A 19,775-nucleotide genomic window follows, 5' to 3' on the forward strand; every position below is an offset into this window, starting at 1 on the left:
CAAGTTGATTAGATTTTAAAATATTTTCAAAATATATAATACAGTTAAGTTCATCTTTTAGCTTTCATACCGATTCACATTAATTGCACACATAACAACTTATTTTCCTTCATGGAAATCTCAGGAAATCTAAATATATAAGAAAGTTGTTCTTGTTGATTTCTCAGCTAGCTAAGGCAACCCACACCTACACATTCCTCCTAAGAAGGCGTTTTAATTAAATATTTCTCTTGTCAACTCCTTGGAGAATGTCGTGCACAACCATTTTGATTCAACGTCTTTACTTGTGGGAGCAAAAGAAGGATCAAGATATTTGTTTATATTTATCAGTCCATACTCTCGCTGTAAACAAGAATTCCATTGCAAATTGAAACTTCAAATGTGGCTTTGATACATTTTATGGGTTTGTGTCGCCCTGCAACACCACCAAGCACAAATGCACACATCCGTTGGCGTCCAATCTCCATAAATGTATGCTCTTTTTCTCAAAAAAAATTTGCAAAACAATTGAGTTCTTAAAGTTTTCACTTTTGTTATATTTCCATTACATTCCTTATGTGTAACAAACCATAGTAGATAGCCAAACGCCAATTATTGTAACAAGCCTTTTTAATTATTATTCTTGTAATCATAACTTGGCATTGTCTAATGAATCTGGAACATACTGGAGAGCCAAACTCCAATTATTGTAACAACCCTTTTTAATTATTATTATTGTAATCATAACTTTTTGGTGTCTAATGAATATGTTCTTAGACATTTAAACATGCTTTCTCCCATTTAACTGATTCCAAAATTGGTCGATACCAGCCTAGATTCATCTAATTTCAAATATATCATGCATCGAGAGGGATCAAATCCCTCAAGGTGCAAACCTTTTGTTTGGAGTGTGGAATTTGAGGAAATGTTTGCACCTCGAGGGATTTGACCCCTCTCTGCGCATGATAGATCCGAAGTTGGATGGATCTAGGCTAGTTCCAGTTGAGGGAAATAATGACACATTTTTAGATTATCATTATTATGTATATGTTTGAGATAAACGTCATACTTTGAAATTTACATTATGTTTTATTTGTTTGACATGGCTATATCATTCTCTTCTTTAATTTTGTTTTTGTTTCTTACCTTGAATGGTTTGTATGTATGCACTTGGATGCTTTGAGTGGTTTGTGTGTTTATGTGTTTGGATTTGTATGGTAATGTTTGTGAATTTTACAATTGTTGTGGTATATTTATATGTGTATGTAATTGTCTGTTAGGAATTAGTTGATTATGAAGAAGTCATACAATCTTGCCAATAGTTTGGAAGAGGATTGATATTGCACATATATTTCATTTAATTTTAGCTATCATAACTTTTGACAATTAATAATTCTTAATAGTATCACTCTAGATATTACTAAATGTATTTTGAAGAGTAGTATTAATAATTTATTGCATCAAGGTTACTTCTGAAATCATTTGTTTAATTGGTAATGTTTGAAATAATTTATTTTCTTCAAAATATTATGACGACATTTTTTTATCTATAGTTGTTTTTGCAAAAGTCAAGAAATAATGTAATTTTGATTTTTTTTTAATGAGTGGTCAAATTTACAAAATCTTTACATTATTTGTTAGTTTTTCCATCTTTTCATATCGATTATATGAAATGATAGTTGAGATTGTAAACCATTCAATTCTTTAACTCGAGCTATTGTAGTAAGCATCATATCTTGTCTCTCTTTCTCTCCAATATTAATAGGTTGAATTACTATAACACAAAATTCAATCCAAGTTGTCAATCTTCTTTTTGTGGTTACACTGAAATCAATCCACATTGTTAATCCAATCAATTTAAGTTAATGTGCCATCATACATTGAGTTACATCAAATCATAAATCATCATCTACACTGAAATCAATGCATCTAATGCACGCAATTAAATAAGATTAGAAAACATCTACACTCAAATCAATGAATCTAATGAAAGCAATCAAATAAGATTAGAAATGAATATCTACACTAAAATCAATACATCTTGTGCAAGAAATCTAATAATATTAGAAGTCAGCATCTACACTAAAATCAATGCATCTATTGCAAGCAATCAAATATGATTAGAAATCAACATCTATAATAAAATCAATGCATCTAGTGCAAACAATCAAATATGATTAGAAATCACTATCTACACTAAAATCATTGCATCTAGTGAAAATAATCAAATAGGATTAGAAATCACAATCTACACCAAAATCAATGCATCTAGTGCAAGTAATCAAATAGAATTAGAAATCACCATCTACATTGAAATCAATGCATATAGTGCAAGCAATCAAATAGAATTAGAAATCAACATCTACATTGAAATCAATATTTTTTGTGCAAGAAATCAAATAGAATTAGAAAACATCTACACTGAAACCAAGGCATCTAGTGCAAGCAATCAAATAGGATTAGAAATCAGCTTCTACATTGAAATCAATGCATCTAGTGCAAGAAATCAAATATCATTAGAAATCAACACCTACATTGGAATTAATGCATCTAGTGAAAACAATAAAATAGGATTATAAATGACCATCTACCATGAATTGAATGCATTTAGTGCAAGAAATATTCTTCCTTCTCCCCTCCTACATATATATCTCCCAACATCTCTCCTTCTTTTTCTCTCTATCTCACCCCAAACATACACACTCTCTCTCCTTCTCTTCCTTTTCACTCCCACTCTCTCTCTCTCTTGCTCCACTTTTCTCTCTGTATGTTTTTTTTCTTCCCTCCCTCTCTCCTCCTCCTCCTCTCTCTCTCTCTCTCTCTCTCTTTTCCCTCCAACCCTATTAATAACTCCCTCCCTCTCTCCCCCTCTCTCCCCCCTCCATATTTGTGTCTCCCTCTCTATCTCTCTTACCATTATCTCCATCTCTCACTCCTCTCCTTCTCTCTATCTTCATTCATACTCTCTTGTGTCCTTCATTTTATCTCCTTCAATGCAAGCAATCAAATAGGATTAGAAATCACCATCTACATTGAAATCAATGCATATAGTGCAAGAATTATTCTTCCCTTTCTCCTCCCTCCATATATATCTATATCTCCCTCCATCTCTCCTTCTTTGTCTCTCTATATCACCCCCATCCCCCCTAAACACACATGATTTATCCCTCCATATCTATCTCTCTCTCTCTTATTCCCTCTCTTCACCTTCCATCTATATATCTATCTCTCTCTATCTCTCTTTTGTCTCTCTATATCACACCCAAAACATTCACACTCTTTCTCCATATTTACCTATCTCTCCTTGCATATTCCTCTTCTTCCATTTTCCTCTCCCTCCCTCTTCCTCACCCTCTCTCTCTTTCCTCCCATTTTCTCCCTCCCTTCCCCCTTCTATCTCTCTTCCATATTGCTCTCCTCTCTCCCTCTCTCTCCATCTCCCTTATCACTCCCTCTCTCTCACTCCACCTTTCTCTCTTTGTGTCTTTCTTCTTACCTCCCTCTTTCTCTCCCTTCCTCTCTCCTTCTCTCTCTCACATCCAAGATCTCTTCCTTCCTCTCTCTCCCTTTCTCTCTTGCCTCCTTCTGTCTCTCCCCCTTATCTCTTTGTCTTTGTCTCTCTCTCCCTCTCTCCGCACTCCAACTCTATCACATATCTCCTTCTCTCCCCATCTTCTCTCTATATCTCCTTATTTATCTCTCTATCTCATCCCCAAATATATACACTCTCTCTCCATCTTTCCCTTGCCACTCCCTCACTCTCTCCACTTTTCTTTCTCTATGTGATTCTTCTTCCCAAACTCTCTTTCCTTCCAAATCCATTTCTCTATTCCTCCCTCTCTCCTCATGTCTCTCAAGTCCTCTCTCCGCCTTTCTCTTCCTTCCTCTCACTCCCTTTATCTCTCCACCTCTATCACTCTTTGTTCTTCCCTCCCATATATATCTAGAGTTAATATATATCATGATATATTAATATATATTATAATATAACAAATTATATTATTTAATATTGTATTAATATAAAGTTATAAATTTTATAATATTAATATTATAATATATTAATATTCATATTAGATTTAATGATTTTTTTACATGGCATTGTAACAAACTTTTCATATATTACTACTTTGAAGTGGAAATATTTATTTATTTAGAGATTTGAATATATCCATATGATATGGTTTTACTTTTAAAGATACATTTTAGAAATATTTAATTAAAAGAAATATTAAAAGATTTTGGAGCAAGATTTTCAATTCTTTGTGTTTAAATAACCTTTTTACTTTATTTCACGAAATGATATTAACTTTAGTAAAGAGTAGAGATGTTTAGAATTCTACCTTATTTGAAATTTTAATGAGGTAAACTTTTTTGTGGAATATAAATTTATGATCTATTCAAATTGTACATATATGATAAAACAACTATTAAACACATAAGATAATTGTATTACAATACAATTATCTTATTCGTTTAATAATTATTTTATCATATACTTTGAATTTGAATAACTATATAATATATTTACATTAATTGTTTTTACTTTTAGATTCTTTAAAAATTTTATTTTGGCAGACATGAGATACTGGGATGTAGAATGTGCCTCTCGGTGCAACCAGTGAAAGCATGAGCAAACAATACAACAAAATCAATACATTGGCTAATCAATAAATCCAAGACCTCCATCCACGAGCTCAACCAACTTCTACCACTTGGAATTAATGGAGAAATATAGATTACTCTAGAATGTATTATTATTAGATGTTTGTTGTGATTGTGGTGTCTTAATCAATTTGTGCAGTTTATTTAAGATGTAGATCCTATTTATGAGGAATTTGTTCCAACTCCTCTACAAATCTGTAATTTCTTAAATGTATGATCTTTCTTGCTGATGAATGCGGAATGTGCTGAGTGCACATAGTTGGTCTCATCTAGAGCTGAACATTTCTTTTATGTCTTGTCCCCTCCTTAATATTTTAAGTTGGCATTGAAGCATTGGTGGTTTGGATTTACAAGTGGATCTTTTGTGAGTCACATAAGGATCTTGAGAGAGTTGTTTGGCATAAGGGGAGCCCTTTGTGGGTTTTGTCCCTGCTGGAATTGAGCAAAGATCTACTTGGAATCTTGTAGGATTGGTGTTATATCAATTCTCTGCGAACGTTGACATTGTTTCTCTTTGTGGTGGCCATGCAAAACGTGTTGCTATGGAATCCGGAGTGCAGGAGTTTTGACGTTGTGGGCCGTGTAAACGAGGATTAAAAGATCCAGTGGTGAGCAAGAGCGTTGTGTAGAGGCAACTTGTCTTGCGGGGTATGTTGATCTGCTTTGGATTTTCCATGTAGAAGGAGCACCGATTGATTGATAGAATTCAGTGGTCTGTTATGTTGTTTACCAAGGTGATTTTCAGAGATTTGGGGCATAGACCATCATATCAACTCTTAAGTGGTTCAACTTGGTGCTGGCCGAGATCTGTGCGTGGCCTGTCTGTGTGTTAGTATAGCTGTCGATTGGAATCGAGATCTGTTGACCACAAATCTTGTTAAATTTGTAATTTTAAACAGCGCGGCAGTTTTGGAAAACCGGCCTGGTCTCCCCGCACCGCCATTCGCAAATGGTTGTTTCCGTATGAAGGGCTCCGACACAATCAAACTCCGCCACGCGTCCCTTGTACATCCACCATACCGCCTGCTCCCCGGCCGCTAAAGGTCGTTTCATTTGCCCGAGGTTGGCTTGCGAACCTCGTCGGATCAGCTGGGCGTGCGATCTCCGCCGTCGATCTCCTGAAGGTGCACAGGCCTGCGTCAAATCAGATTTTTGCGTGGATTGAAAGTCTTATAGGTTGACCGCCGTAGTTGAATTTATGGTCTTTAATGTTTTATGTAGATTTAGGTGGAGGCCCTTTAATATGGTTATGGGCATACGTTTTATGTTTTTTTTATATACGTTGTCAAAAAAAAGCCTACGTGCAGTAGTTTTTATGTATTGTGCCTGCGCACGGTGGAAAGTAGTGAGTTTTTTTTTGTTGTATTGAACGCACAGCAGTGCGGTAAAAAACTGAACAGAGGAGAACTGTAATGATTATTGGCCATCCCAAAACCAGAGAATAGTATGAAATTCCTTTTGTAATATCCACAGCAGTGGAACCAGAAGCAAGTGAGACAAAGTTCTCCCGGTGAATCCCTCTCTGCGTAGAGGATGAAGTTTGTATCAATTCTTTTGTTTTAAATCAATAGAAGTTTTTTTTGTGACTGTGTAATGGACTGTTCTGAGTTAATTAGTTTTTAAAAGCTTCCCTGTGTAAAGATTCTGGACAGAGGAAACAGAGCATTGTCTCTGTGGTGGTTATTTTGTCTGTTTTTGGTATTTTCCCATTAAAAATACCCAACAGTGGTATCAGAGCAGTCTTAGGCTCTTTAAAGAAGTTAAAGAAGCTGAAGGGAGAAGGTTGTTTCTGCAGCAAAACTTCTCAGGCAGTTAGAAGACTCAGACAGCGAAGGATTCAGGTATTCTTCAAAGCTTTCTTGTTTGTTACTGTTGAAACAATTAGTGTTTAAGCACACAGTCAAGGATTTAAAGCCATAGTTCAGAATGCAAGGAATGGCCAGCACCAGCACTGGTATGGGTATGTTTAACACCCAGCTCCCACAGTTTAATGGGAAAAACTATGATTATTGGGCAATAACTATGAAAGCCCTGTTTGCCTCTCAAGATTTATGGGAAATAGTTGAAGATGGTTTTGAAGAACCAGCAGATGAAAATGAGTTTAATAGATTAACTCCAGGAGAGAAGGATCTGCTGAAGAGCAATAGGAAGAAGGATTCAAAAGCCCGTGTGTTGTTGTATCTAGCAGTAGACCAGAGTGTGTTTCCAAGGTTAGCAGCAGCTAAGACAGCAAATGAATCATGGCAAACCCTCAAAACAACCTATCAAGGCATGGAGAGAGTGAAGACAGCAAAACTACAATTGCTGAGGAAGGATTTTAAGAATCTGAACATGAAGGAGTCAGATAACATTGACTCATTCTTCACTCATGTGATTGGTGTAATCACACAAATGAGAACTCATGGAGAAACCATTGAAGATAGAAGGTTTGTGGAGAAAATATTGAGGGTCTTACCCTCAAGGTTTGATGCCATAGTCACCACCATTGAAGAGACAAAGGATCTCTCAAACTATTCAGTTGATGAGCTACATGCATCACTGATAACACATGAGCAGAGGTTAAGTAGGAATGAAAACTCATCTCTTGAGCAAGCCTTCAAGACCCAGATGTCCTTTGGAAGAGGAAGAGGTCAAGGCAGAGGAAACAAGAGAGGAAGAGGCAGAAGCCAGAACAGAGGTGGAAGGAACAGCCCATCAAATGCACAAGGAAGAGGCAGCAATCAAAATCAGAACCAAGGCCAAGGCAGCAGCCAACAAAGAGAACAGTATCATGCTCAAGGACAAAGGTATGATAAATCTAATGTTCAATTTTATTATTGCAAAAAGTATGGACATTATGCAAGTGATTGCAGAAAGAAACAGCATGATATGAACAATAGATCAAATGCAAATGTCACTAGAGAAAACATCAGCCAAAATAATGTGTTGTTAGCATGTAACATGGCTGAAACAAACAGTGAAGACATATGGTTTTTAGACTCAGGTTGCAGCAACCATATGACAGGGAACATAGCCTTCTTTTCTGCCCTAGATAAAAATGTGAAATCAGAAGTCACACTAGGAACTGATAACAAAATCTCTGTTATGGGAAAAGGGGAGGTAAAAATATTTACAAAGCAAGGAGAAAAGAAAACCATAGCAGATGTATACTATGTCCCCGGAATGAGATGTAACCTCTTGAGTATTGGACAGCTTGTCCATAAGGGGTACAATGTTTTCTTTAAAAATGATGTATGCACCATCATGGATATACCACCCAGCAAAAGATGCATTGCTGAAGTAAAGATGACAAGGAACAGGATGTTCCCTCTCAGGATCAGGGCAGATTTGAAAAACAAAGGAGAAATTGCAGCAGTCACCCAAGAGGCCTTCCAAAGCGTGCCAAAGGATGAAAATTGGTTATGGCACTTGAGATTCGGGCATCTAAATTTTGGAGGTCTAAACCTATTAAGCAGGAAAGGAATGGTAAGAGGATTACCATTGATAGAGAAGCCAGACAGCCTTTGTGAAGGTTGTATATTGGGAAAACAACATAGAGAAAATTTTCCATCAGGGAAAAGCATAAGGGCAAAGGCACCCTTAGAGATTATCCACTCAGATTTGTGTGGACCAATGCAAGCTCCATAATTAGCAGGCAGCCTATATTTCTTAACATTCATTGATGATTTTACAAGGAAAACTTGGGCATATTTCCTTAAAAACAAAAGTGAAGTGTTTGAGAAATTCCAAAATTTCAAAGCACTTGTGGAGAACCAAAGCGAGCTGCATATAAAAGTTTTGAGAGCTGATAGAGGAGGTGAGTATATCTCCAATGAATTTCTAAAGTTTTGTAGAGAAAATGGAATACATAAACAGTTTACAACTCGGTACACCCCACAGCAAAATGGAGTTGCTGAAAGGAAGAACAGAACCATCATGGAGATGGCAAGGAGCATGTTGGAGGCAAAGCGTTTGCCAAATGAGTATTGGGCTGAAGCTGTACATTGTGCAGTTTATATTCTGAACAGGTGTCCTACAAAAGCAGTGATGAACAAGGTGCCAGAAGAGGCATGGAGTGGGAGAAAGCAAGGAGTCACCCACATGAGAGTTTTTGGATGTGTGGCCTATGCACACATTCCAGATAAGCTAAGGAAGAAGCTGGACAGCAAAGGGGAGAAATGTATCCTTGTTGGATACAATGATGAATCCAAAGCCTACAGGCTGTACATCCCATCTACCAAGAAGTTCTTTGTTAGCAGGGATGTTCAATTCATTGAAGAGGAAGCTTGGGATGGAAGCATAGAGAAAACAGTGAACATTAAAAGCTGTTTGCCTCATGATGAAAATGAAGAGGAAGTGGCTGAAATGAATCCCCAAACAGCAGCACCAACACAAGGACAGCAAGGAACACCATTGAGGATAAATGAAAGTGCTTCTCCAAGCACACCACAAGGAGGAAATTCAAGTGCATCTTCAAGCACTTGCACACCAAATGAAAGAGGTAAGAAGTTTAGAAATCTAAGTGACATTTATGAAGAAGGAATGAATTCCTTATTTGCCTTGTTTTGTCATGTTGATGATCCTATTCATTTCGAAGAAGCAATTAAAGATAGGAAATGGATAGAAGCCATGGATGAGGAGATGAATGCCATAGAGAGAAACAAAACATGGGATTTGGTTGAGCTACCAAAAGGCAAAGAAGTCATTGGTGTGAAATGGGTCTACAAGACCAAGAGCAATGCTGAAGGCAAGATTGAAAGGCATAAAGCAAGGCTGGTTGTCAAAGGCTACAAGCAGCAGTATGGGAGAGATTATGAGGAGACTTTCGCCCCGGCTGCAAGAATGGAAACCGTGAGAGCAGTGCTGTCTATAGCAGCTCAAAACAAATGGAAAGTCTACCAAATGGACGTGAAGTCAGCATTCCTAAATGGAGTGTTAATGGAAGAGGTTTATGTTGAACAGCCTCTCGGCTATGAGAAGAAAGGTGAAGAGCACAAAGTGTGCAAATTGAAGAAAGCTCTTTATGGGCTGAAGCAAGCGCCAAGAGCATGGTACATCAGAATAGATTCATATCTATTGGATAATGAATTCGACAAATGTGAAGGAGAACCCACAGTCTACATCAAGGAAAAGGATGGTAAAATTTTGATTATTGTCTTATATGTTGATGATGTTATTTTCACAGGTAATGATGATCAGCTCATTGAGAATTTTAAATCAGTCATGAAGGATGAATTTGAAATGACTGACATGGGTTTGTTGAGATACTTCTTAGGCATAGAAGTAGATCAAAATGAAAAAGGAATTTTTATATCTCAAAAAAGATATGTAAATCAAGTTTTGGGCAGATTTAAGATGGAAGAGTGCAAGGTAGCAATCACTCCCACAGTGATGGGATTAAAGCTCAGCAGAGAGGACAACAGCAAGGATTTTGATCCTAGTTTGTACAAAAGTATTGTAGGCAGCCTTATGTATTTAACAGCAACTAGCCCTGATATTATGTATGCTGTTAGTTTAATTTCCAGATTCATGGAGAGGCCAAAGGAGGCACATTGGCAGGCAGAAAAAAGAATTTTAAGGTATGTCAAAGGCACCAAAATGTTTGGCATATTATATAGTGTCTCAGAAAGTTCAGATTTAATTGGATACACTGATAGTGATTGGGCTGGAAGTGTAGATGATCAGAAAAGCACTTCCAGTTATGTTTTTCATATGGGTTCAGGAGCCATTTCATGGGCTTCTAAGAAGCAGTCCATTGTAGCATTGTCTACAGCAGAGGCTGAATATGTGGCAGCCACAGCAGCAACATGTCAGGCAGTATGGATGAGAAGGATGTTGAGAAGCTTAGGCCAAGAGCAGGCAAAAGCAACAGTGGTCTTTTGTGACAATAGCTCAGCTATTGCTTTGTCAAAGAATTCAGTGTTTCATAAGAGAACGAAACACATTGATACAAGGTTTCACTACATCAAAGAATTAGTGAACAATGGAGAAATTGTCCTAGAACATTGCAGGACCCAGGAACAGGTTGCAGACATCTTGACAAAGCCACTGGTTCAGAAGAGTTTCGAATTTTTGAGAAAATGCTTGGGAATGACCGAACGCGCGGCTGTTAAAATTAAAGGGGAGTGTTAAATTTGTAATTTTAAACAGCGCGGCAGTTTTGGAAAACCGGCCTGGTCTCCCCGCACCGCCATTTGCAAATGGCTGTTTTCATTTGAAGGGCTCCGACACAATCAAACGCCGCCACGCATCCCTTGTACAAACACCAATACCGCCTGCTCCCCGGCCGCTAAAGGTCATTTCATTTTCCCGAGGTTGGCTTGCGAACCTCGTCGGATCAGCTGGGCGCGCGATCTCCGCCGTCGATCTCCTGAAGGTGCACGGGCCTGCGTCAAATCACATTTTTGCGTGGATTGAAAGTCTTATAGGTTGACCGCCGTAGTTGAATTTATGGTCTTTAATGTTTTACGTAGATTTAGGTGGAGGCCCTTTAATATGGTTATGGGCATACGTTTTATGTTTTTTTTATATATATATTTTTATATACGTTGTCAAAAAAAGCCTACGTGCAGTAGTTTTTATGTATTGTGCCTGCGCACGGTGGAAAGTAGTGAGTTTTTTTTTGTTGTATTGAACGCACAACAGTGCGGTAAAAAACTGAACAGAGGAGAACTGTAATGATTATTGGCCATCCCAAAACCAGAGAATAGTAGGAAATTCCTTTTGTAATATCCACAGCAGTGGAACCAGAAGCAAGTGAGACAGAGTTCTCCCGGTGAATCCCTCTCTGCGCAGAGGATGAAGTTTGTATCAGTTCTTTTGTTTTAAATCAATAGAAGTTTTTTTTGTGACTGTTTAATGGACTGTTCTGAGTTAATTAGTTTTTAAAAGCTTCCCCGTGTAAAGATTCTCGACAGAGGAAACAGAGCATTGTCTCTGTGGTGGTTATTTTGTCTGTTTTTGGTATTTTCCCATTAAAAATACCCAACAAATCTGGGAGGTGGCCCGATTTGTATCTATCTCCGGAGTCCAGACACTGTTTCCAAAAAGGGGTTTACATAGATTGATTACGTGGGGTTGTATTTTTGTGCTGAAATACTGCGGGGTAATTGAGGATCTTGTGAGTTCCTAGTGGATGAGACCGTTGAAGGCAGACATGATCTGGAGCGATTTGTGTTCATTGGAGAAGTTGCGTTGAGGTTGTAGAGCCGTGGAAGGAGAGCTGGGGGAGCTTCTCCATCTTTGACTGTTAGAACCATTGATCTCTCTCCCTCATTCGATCCATTGTTCTACATAACAGGAACAGACCTTACAACGGACAGATCTATGAGCCGGAGAGTGAATGATTGCCTGCGAGCTATGTGGAGTAGTGTAGAGTCGCCTCAAGTTATTAACTGTAACCAACGTGGGAGTGTGGAAACAACGTTGACTATTTCTTTGTGGAAGAGAAAGTTGTGTATATAAAAAGCCATGAGAGCCAATCTATCAACTGGAGAATCTATCAACTGGAGAGTTGATTTGTGTGTGAAGGCCCAGATTTGCGGAGTGCTTGAAGAAGCTGGGATCGCGTGTACTGTTATCTGGGACTACACGTGGGATTATTATCCTCCTTTGTTTGACCGTGCTTGGACTGTCGAGGGATGTCGTCAAGTTGAAGTAAGAGAAAAGTTGTGGACTATGTGTGGTGTTGAGACTACGTTACGAGTTTGCGGAGGAAGAGCTCGATCTGAATAGCATGTGGTAGACCCAGCGTGGAAAATCGTCGCCAACAACCTACGTGGAAATCCGTAGTGTATAGCTAGTAGCATGAACGTTTTTGAAGCCAGCATATAGCCAACATTGCAAGCGAAACCCATCCGCTTGGACTGTGCGCAAACCCATCGACCATTTTCCACAGTGAGTGGATCCACCTATATTGTTGAGCGTAGAACCCAACAAATGAGAGTCGATTATGCAGCCAGCGTAGTCTTCGTGTGTGGAGAAGTTGCGGAGGAGCCTGCGCTTAAGTAGGAAGATTAATCCCAAGACTAGTACGAGCCCAGGTGGCTGAGTCAATCATTACAAAAATTGGCAATACAGAAGCTGGAGTTGGAGGATATCGTCATATTTTGGTTGCGAGTCTCATTGCATCAGCACATTGGTAGCACATTCCGAAGATTGACTAGCTACAACAGCAACACTTTTCTATGATAGGAAATCCATAGTAGCACATTCAGAAGATTGACTAGCTACAACAGTAACACTTTTCTATGATAGGAAATCCATTTGGTGTTGCGGATCTGAGCCGTGATATATTGATAGTGCGACGTTTCTGGTGTCCTTTGTGACTTTGAAAATAGGGAAGAAACCTATTGAACCATGAGGTTGACCACTCAACGATGGAGGTTTAGAGATACATGTTGTGTGAAGAACTATAGAGCTGTGAGTAAGTTTATTGAGGAGGCTCGATAGACGGTGGAACTAGCTTGGTCAAAAAACATTTAGGTGCTGGAGATTGTTGCTCTTATAACTTCAAAAAGATACATAAGGAGCAACCATTTGAAGAGCATACCCATTGTGGAGGAGCGTGAGAAGACAAGACCCATTACCATCCTCAACTGAGGCGGAGAGCTGCAGATCATTGTCTTTTGGAGAGACGAGTCGGAGTTCGCGTGCTTCTAGTAAGTGGTATCTGCAACAACGTGGAGCCGCAGTAGAACGACAAAACCTCAGTGTGGGAGGCAGTACCATTAGCCTGATGGTGTATATAACCTTTGTGGAGCAGAGAGAGAGATTTGAGCACTGGCGTGGAGATATGCTGGCGAGTGTGAATTAAACTATAACCTCTGTGGAGTGGCCGAAGTAGTGGGCCGAGCGGTTGACTGTGTGTGTTGTATGTAGTCACGTTGCGGATCTGCATAATGAGACTGAGAGGGTGCATTGAGCGGCATGGTGAGCGCTTTCCTGTTGGTGTTTTCTGCCGACTGCAAAGTGAAGTTGTGTGACCCGATGTGGCTGCTTATTACTCCATTGTGATGGAATTGAGGTGTTTCTTGTGAGGTGTAGTTCCTGGATGAATGCCTTGTGCATCGTTGTTATAGAGAGCTGACTTTTACCTGGCTAGTCCAATTTTATGATTGTTTCACATATTCATTTGATGCATTATTGAAAGGATAAAGATATTATAGGTATGAAGAGTGAAATAAAATAATTCTAAGGAGAATTTATGTAAATAGGAGAAAGTATCATAGGGTAGATGCGGCATATGAAATGCCAAATACAGATTTGAACCAGCTCGAAAAGGAGTGCAGTGAGATAGCTGAATATGAAGGTGTTGTTGACAGTATTCTTGTTGCTGATAGTATATTAGCATGTGATAGTAAGGAAACTCATTGTGATCCAATATTTAATGATGAATGTGCTATAATTTATGAATCACTATATGATGAGGAAAAATTTTCGAGTGAAGATTGGTTACAAATTCTACAAGAGAAGAAACTAATAGATGATTTGTTAAATGGAAAAGTTTAGTGTGCAGATATTAGGAGTGACAATGAAGAAATAACAATATTTCAAGAAGAGCTACAATTCATTAAAACATGGATTGAAACACCATGTCATAAAAAAATCCTACATAAAAGTAACAACTACATATGAAGAATCAATGAATTTCGAAGACTACATAAGCAATGAATGATGTAGGAGCATTCAGCTCAAGAAAATCAATGTAATTTAGTAGACATATGGTGTCTTGTGTTTTCAAGAAAATAGGTTACTCAGTAGGCAATAATGTAAAGAAACTGCTTTTAATGTATTGAAAAGAAAAAAGGAGAGAGGTTGGAGGAGTTAGTTAGCAAGTTAGCTAGCGAGCAAGCCTCTGCGAGTGAGATTTAAGCCTACGGGCAGAGATTGTACTGAGGGGCCATTGTAATAAGAAGAGGAACTGTATTGATATGTGTTTATATATTCAGAGATTAATTCAAAACCGTGTGAAATGTGTGTTTTGTGTATTGAATCATAAATTGTGTGTTAATCAGAGATTGGCATTTTAAATATATGTAGGCGGTACTTGGTGAAATACACACAGAGGAGAGGAATGAACTGTAGCTTTGTAATGGAGCTTTGAATCCATTAAGGGATCAAGAAATGATCTAGGACGAGATCAATCAAAGGAGCATGAGAGGGTAGTCCAAAAGGAGTCGCGCAGTGAAAATAACAAAGAACAAAAACCATTAAGGAAACCCCGGAAACCACATAAACCTGAAGGAAATGGCAGAAAACTAAAGTAAATAGGTGAGTGGAGAAAGGAAGTGTTAACGCTTAGTAGCCGTTGGATCGGGATGAGATCAACGATCACGATTTAAATCAAAATCGAAAGTCGGAGGTGTCAAAGGACCGTGATGATAGAAATAGTGATGTGTGATGGGGCCGCTACACCAATAGCGATAGAGAGCCAATCGATGATCAGAAATATCAGCAATCGGGCTTCGGCCTTCGGAGATCGGAAGCAGATGATAAGGCAGACCCGATAGGGGTATAGGCGGAGTTAATGTTATTTGAAGTCCGATGTTGCGTTATCGCTTATCGGATGCGAAGGAGTCATATGTAAAGAGACTCATGGGGATGCTGATAGCGATCAGCGATAAAGGGTGCATTGGGAAAAGTGCCAACCCATACTAAAGTAGAAAAAGGTATGTTTGTGCACATTTTTACGTGTATTTGCTTATAAGAGTATTACAATGGATTAAAGCGTCGATAGAAGGGTTTTTCCAATTATAACCCAAAGTTATAAAGTGGGTTTGGATATATGCGGGCTTAAGGGGTAAGCAAAGGATTATGAAGGTTATGTTTATATGTGCGGCTATAGGGATTTATAAAGGTCTATAAGGGATAACTAGTCCTGATAAGGGATATGTGAGGAAGGCTTTAATAAAAAGGTTAATTAGGGTTTAAGCGGGGTGATTAATTTCCGATAGAAAGGAAAAGGTCGGTTAATGTTTAGACTTTGTTAAGTCTATAAATCATTTTGCATGAAATTGTTAAAGGGGGCCTTAACCATTCATTGATGGTTTGAAGATTTTGACTCTTGGTTAGTTAAAATACCTGGGATGATTGTGTTTATGAATCCATATGCATACTGTTGTATAAGCTAGGGTAACCCCGACATCATTTGGTATTAGAGCAAGTTAAAGCTCTTTGAGAAAACTTAGAACAGAGTTATGTTTTAATAAGTTTATCAGGCAAGAGGAGATCATATTTTAATCTGACAAACAGTAAGCACAAAGAAGAAGGTAATGTGAATAAGTTAATGAATGAATGATAGAGACTACGGTGGGAGATTGTAGCAGTTCCAGCAGAGGCTTGGGGGAGACAGGAACAAAGGATTCCTTGAAGAAAAGTAAGAGAAATATTGCTTAGTACAAGTTCTGAAGGAAAGAGGACTTGGAGACCAATTAGAAGACAATCCATTCAAAGTGCATAAGAATGGGAGAAAAAGATCATACATAGATGTTCGAGGTAAGATAGTGTGTTTCATTTCAAATTGAAATTGAAGATTGTGATTGCAGATGAAGTATCTCAACAAAGGAGAGCAAGAGAAGCTGTAAGAGGAGAACTAGATGTGTTCTTAAAGGAAAAGTAAGGAAAACACTCTGAAGGAGAAGTGGCAATGAACATGAAGAATCCAATTGAAGGTTGGACGAAGATGATAAGAGTATTCTCAAAAAGGGAACTAAGAAGCAAGATTTTGAAAGCTTGGGAAGGGTCTTTGTTTTAAATATCATTGATATGCAGGTAACAACAATTAGTGATGCATCTTAGCAAGAAGATCACAACCTTAAGAGTAGTGATGGACGAAGCCAGTAAGGGTTTGTAAGAGAGTGTGGTTAGAACCTAGTATTGTGATTGAAATACAAAAGGACATTTGTGTTCTTAAAAGGTGCAGATGAGTTGAAGCCTAGAAGGAGCAGAGAGAAGTGCTCAAAGGAGGTTCCAGAGGTAGAGAATCAGGTACTTGCCAAAATACCAAGTACAAAGGAAAGCTTGGTGATGTAAGTTGCAACAAGGAGGACTTGTTGTTGTGGAGGCTTAGTGCAGCTCATAGTGAGTGTGAGAAACTCATGGAGATGGAAAAGAAGATGACTACAAATACTCATAACAGAGCTTCCAAAGAAGGCCACAACAGAAGGGAAGATGCCAAAGAAAATGGCATGGGGATGAGTCAAGAAGAGTTTGACAGAGAGAAAGCTGAGATAGGTTTCTAGATTGAAGTATTGATGGAGATGCTGCAGAGAAATGATGAACGCCAGAAGCATGGTTGGACCATGAGAAGAAGAGTGAAGTGGAAGAAGCTATAAGAGAAAAGAGATCAACGGGTGAATTTAGAGCTGGCAGAAGAGTTGAGAAGGATTGAACACATAATTGTTCAATTGGAATCAGAAAAACTCAGATAAGCTGAGTTGGAAATGGAAGTGTCCATTTGTGAACCCAAAGAGAGTGAAATTCTAGGAGAAGGTGAAGTCTGCACTGAAGAGACAGATGAAGATTGGAGATCAAGCGAAGATCTCATGGACTATTGTGATAGTTCAAGACAACCTGAGGAGATGTTGATAGGAGATGAAGTTGAACCTGAGAAACTGAATCACGTAGAAGATTCAGGGCAGCAAAGAAGTTTGATAATTGTAGAAGTAAGTGAGGCCACCGGGTCTTGTGATTTTTAAATTAATGATTTGTGGATGATGGCAGGTACATCACAGGAGTATGAACAAACTTTATAGTTTGTCAGAGAGAAGGAGCAGAATCAGAAATCTATTCAGATCAAGACTGAGATGGCAAGATCTCAGAGCCAGAAGGAGACAGAAGAGTCACTTGGGAGTAGGCAGCAAGATGTTAATTCTGTCATAGAGGAGGAAGAAAATCTACTTAAGGATGTTAGAAGAGGTGAAGTTTACACCAAGGATGCACTTGAAAGACATCATGAAGGAGATGAGCTTGTCGTGTTCAATAAATCTGATCATGATGATCTAGCAGAAGAAGAAGGTCTATTTTATGATGGATCAACAAAGGATGAAGATGAGGAGGATGGTACAGGGCTTTTGGGAGAGATTCCAAGTGGAATGTTAAGGTTGTGGTGAGAGTTAAGTCTTTTGAAGAGAAGGCTAGAAAACCAGAAAGTAAGCATTTAGGTTGTAAAATCAGGACTGAATGAGGATGGAGAAGTTTGCCACGATGGTAAGGACAGAGATTGTTTGAAGATGACATGGAGGTTCTTAAAGAAAAAGAGGGTAAGGATGAAATGGATGCAGTAAGAAACAAACAATTTCAAAGAAGATTTAGCTAACAGCAGGCTAAGGAAGAAGAAGTTCACTACTGTGCACAAAAGCAGGGAAGCATCATTGAAACAGATGATATGGAGGAGAGGCTAATTGACAGTCTCATGAATTATGCTGAGAATTTGAAACAGCATACTGATACACTGACAGAAGGGGTGAGAACAGAGCATCAAGCTGAATTGTTGCCAAGGAGAGAAGAGGCACCAAGGCCCTATGTTTCGTACTTTAATAGTTGGTTTGTGAATGCATATTTTGTTGTAGATGTTGAGGAAGATTTGATGCGAGAATAAGAAGCCATAGAAGAGAAAAGCATGAAGTGTTGGCATTATGATACATATGTTGTACTTGATGGCAACCCACTCATCTCAGATAATAAATTATAGTGTAGAGAAAAGTTCACGCACTTATATGCAGAGAAAAGTTTATTTTATGTAGAGAAAAGTTCACGCACTTTTATGCAGAGAAAAGTTTATTTCATGTAGAGAAACGTTCACACACTTTTATGCAGAGAAAAGTTTATTTCATGTAGAGAAAAAGTTCACGCACTTTCATGCAAGGAAAAGCACGTATATGTTGGAGAACTTACCTTTGGTCCATGGTAGTTAGTCCTTGGTATGTGAACCTATGAGGAAAAGTGCGTATATGTTGGAGAACTTACCTTTGGTCCATGGTAGTTAGTCCTTGGTATTTGAACCTATGAGGAAAAGCGCGTATATGTTGGAGAACTTACCTTTGGTCCATGGTAGTTAGTCCTTGGTATTTGAACCTATAAGGAAAAGCGCGTATATGTTGGAGAACTTACCTTTGGTCCATGGTAGTTAGTCCTTGGTATTTGAACCTATGGTTTTGGACCATGGTACCTCATCAAAAGTGTTGATCTCACGTACTTTCATGGTTGGTTTATGGTATTAGTCCAACAGTTTTTTGATCCTATGGTTTTGGCCCGTGGTATTGTGAAAGGCCTAAGACTATAAAAGAGGAAGGAGATCATTTGGCAAAGCATCTTCTGAATTATCGAATATCTGATAAAGTGCTAGATCTGGAATATTGTGATTGGGTTTTGGTGCAGATCTGGATCTGAATGAAGAAGGAACCTGAGCGTATGGAGAAGGATAAGTTCTATTGATGGGTCAAAATCTTAAGGCTGGAATAGTGGTATCTCTATATGATTTTGATCTGTGATATGTGGCATACGCTTGATCTATAAATCTAATAATCTGGGTCTGAATTATTGATGCATGTTTTATTTTACACATGTTATGATCTAGGTATGTCTGATGTAACAACTGAAAAGTTATAAGGAAACATTTGCATATCTGTATGCGGGTTGGCTTTGGTGAAATCAGAGATTGATGATGCAAGTTTAGTTGATGGGTTTTTGATGTTCTTTGATCCAGTTTGAAAATTTATGAAAAGTGGTCCTTGAAAGAAAAGAAGTAGGGGGTTGTAGCTCCCTTCCAGGAGAGACTGGAAAACGAGAGAGAATTGTAGCTCTCTACAGGTTGCAGCCTGCGTACTGGTAAAGGACTGCACCAGTACAAAACCATTGTAAAAGGAGTTTCTAATTTGAAAAAAGGATAGAGACATATTGCAGCAGGTGGTTTTCACCCACATTGGGCTTCCACCTTACATCTTGTGTTCTTTGGTGTGACTATCTGTTTTCTTTGTTCATGCTCATTATTTTATGGTACTGACATGCAAAACTAATTCAAAGAATAAATAAGGAAGATTTATTAAAAGAACTTGATAATACTGATTCACCCCCCCCCCCTCTCAGTATTATTTCCAACAATTGGTATCAGAGCAGGTCCTTCAGAGAAGTTTTATCGCTTGAAGGAAGATCAT

This window comes from Pinus tabuliformis, chromosome 8 (assembly GCF_031772625.1).
Source record: "Pinus tabuliformis cultivar Carrire ecotype Pingquan chromosome 8, CPIR1, whole genome shotgun sequence".
NCBI classification, from domain to species: domain Eukaryota; kingdom Viridiplantae; phylum Streptophyta; class Pinopsida; order Pinales; family Pinaceae; genus Pinus; species Pinus tabuliformis.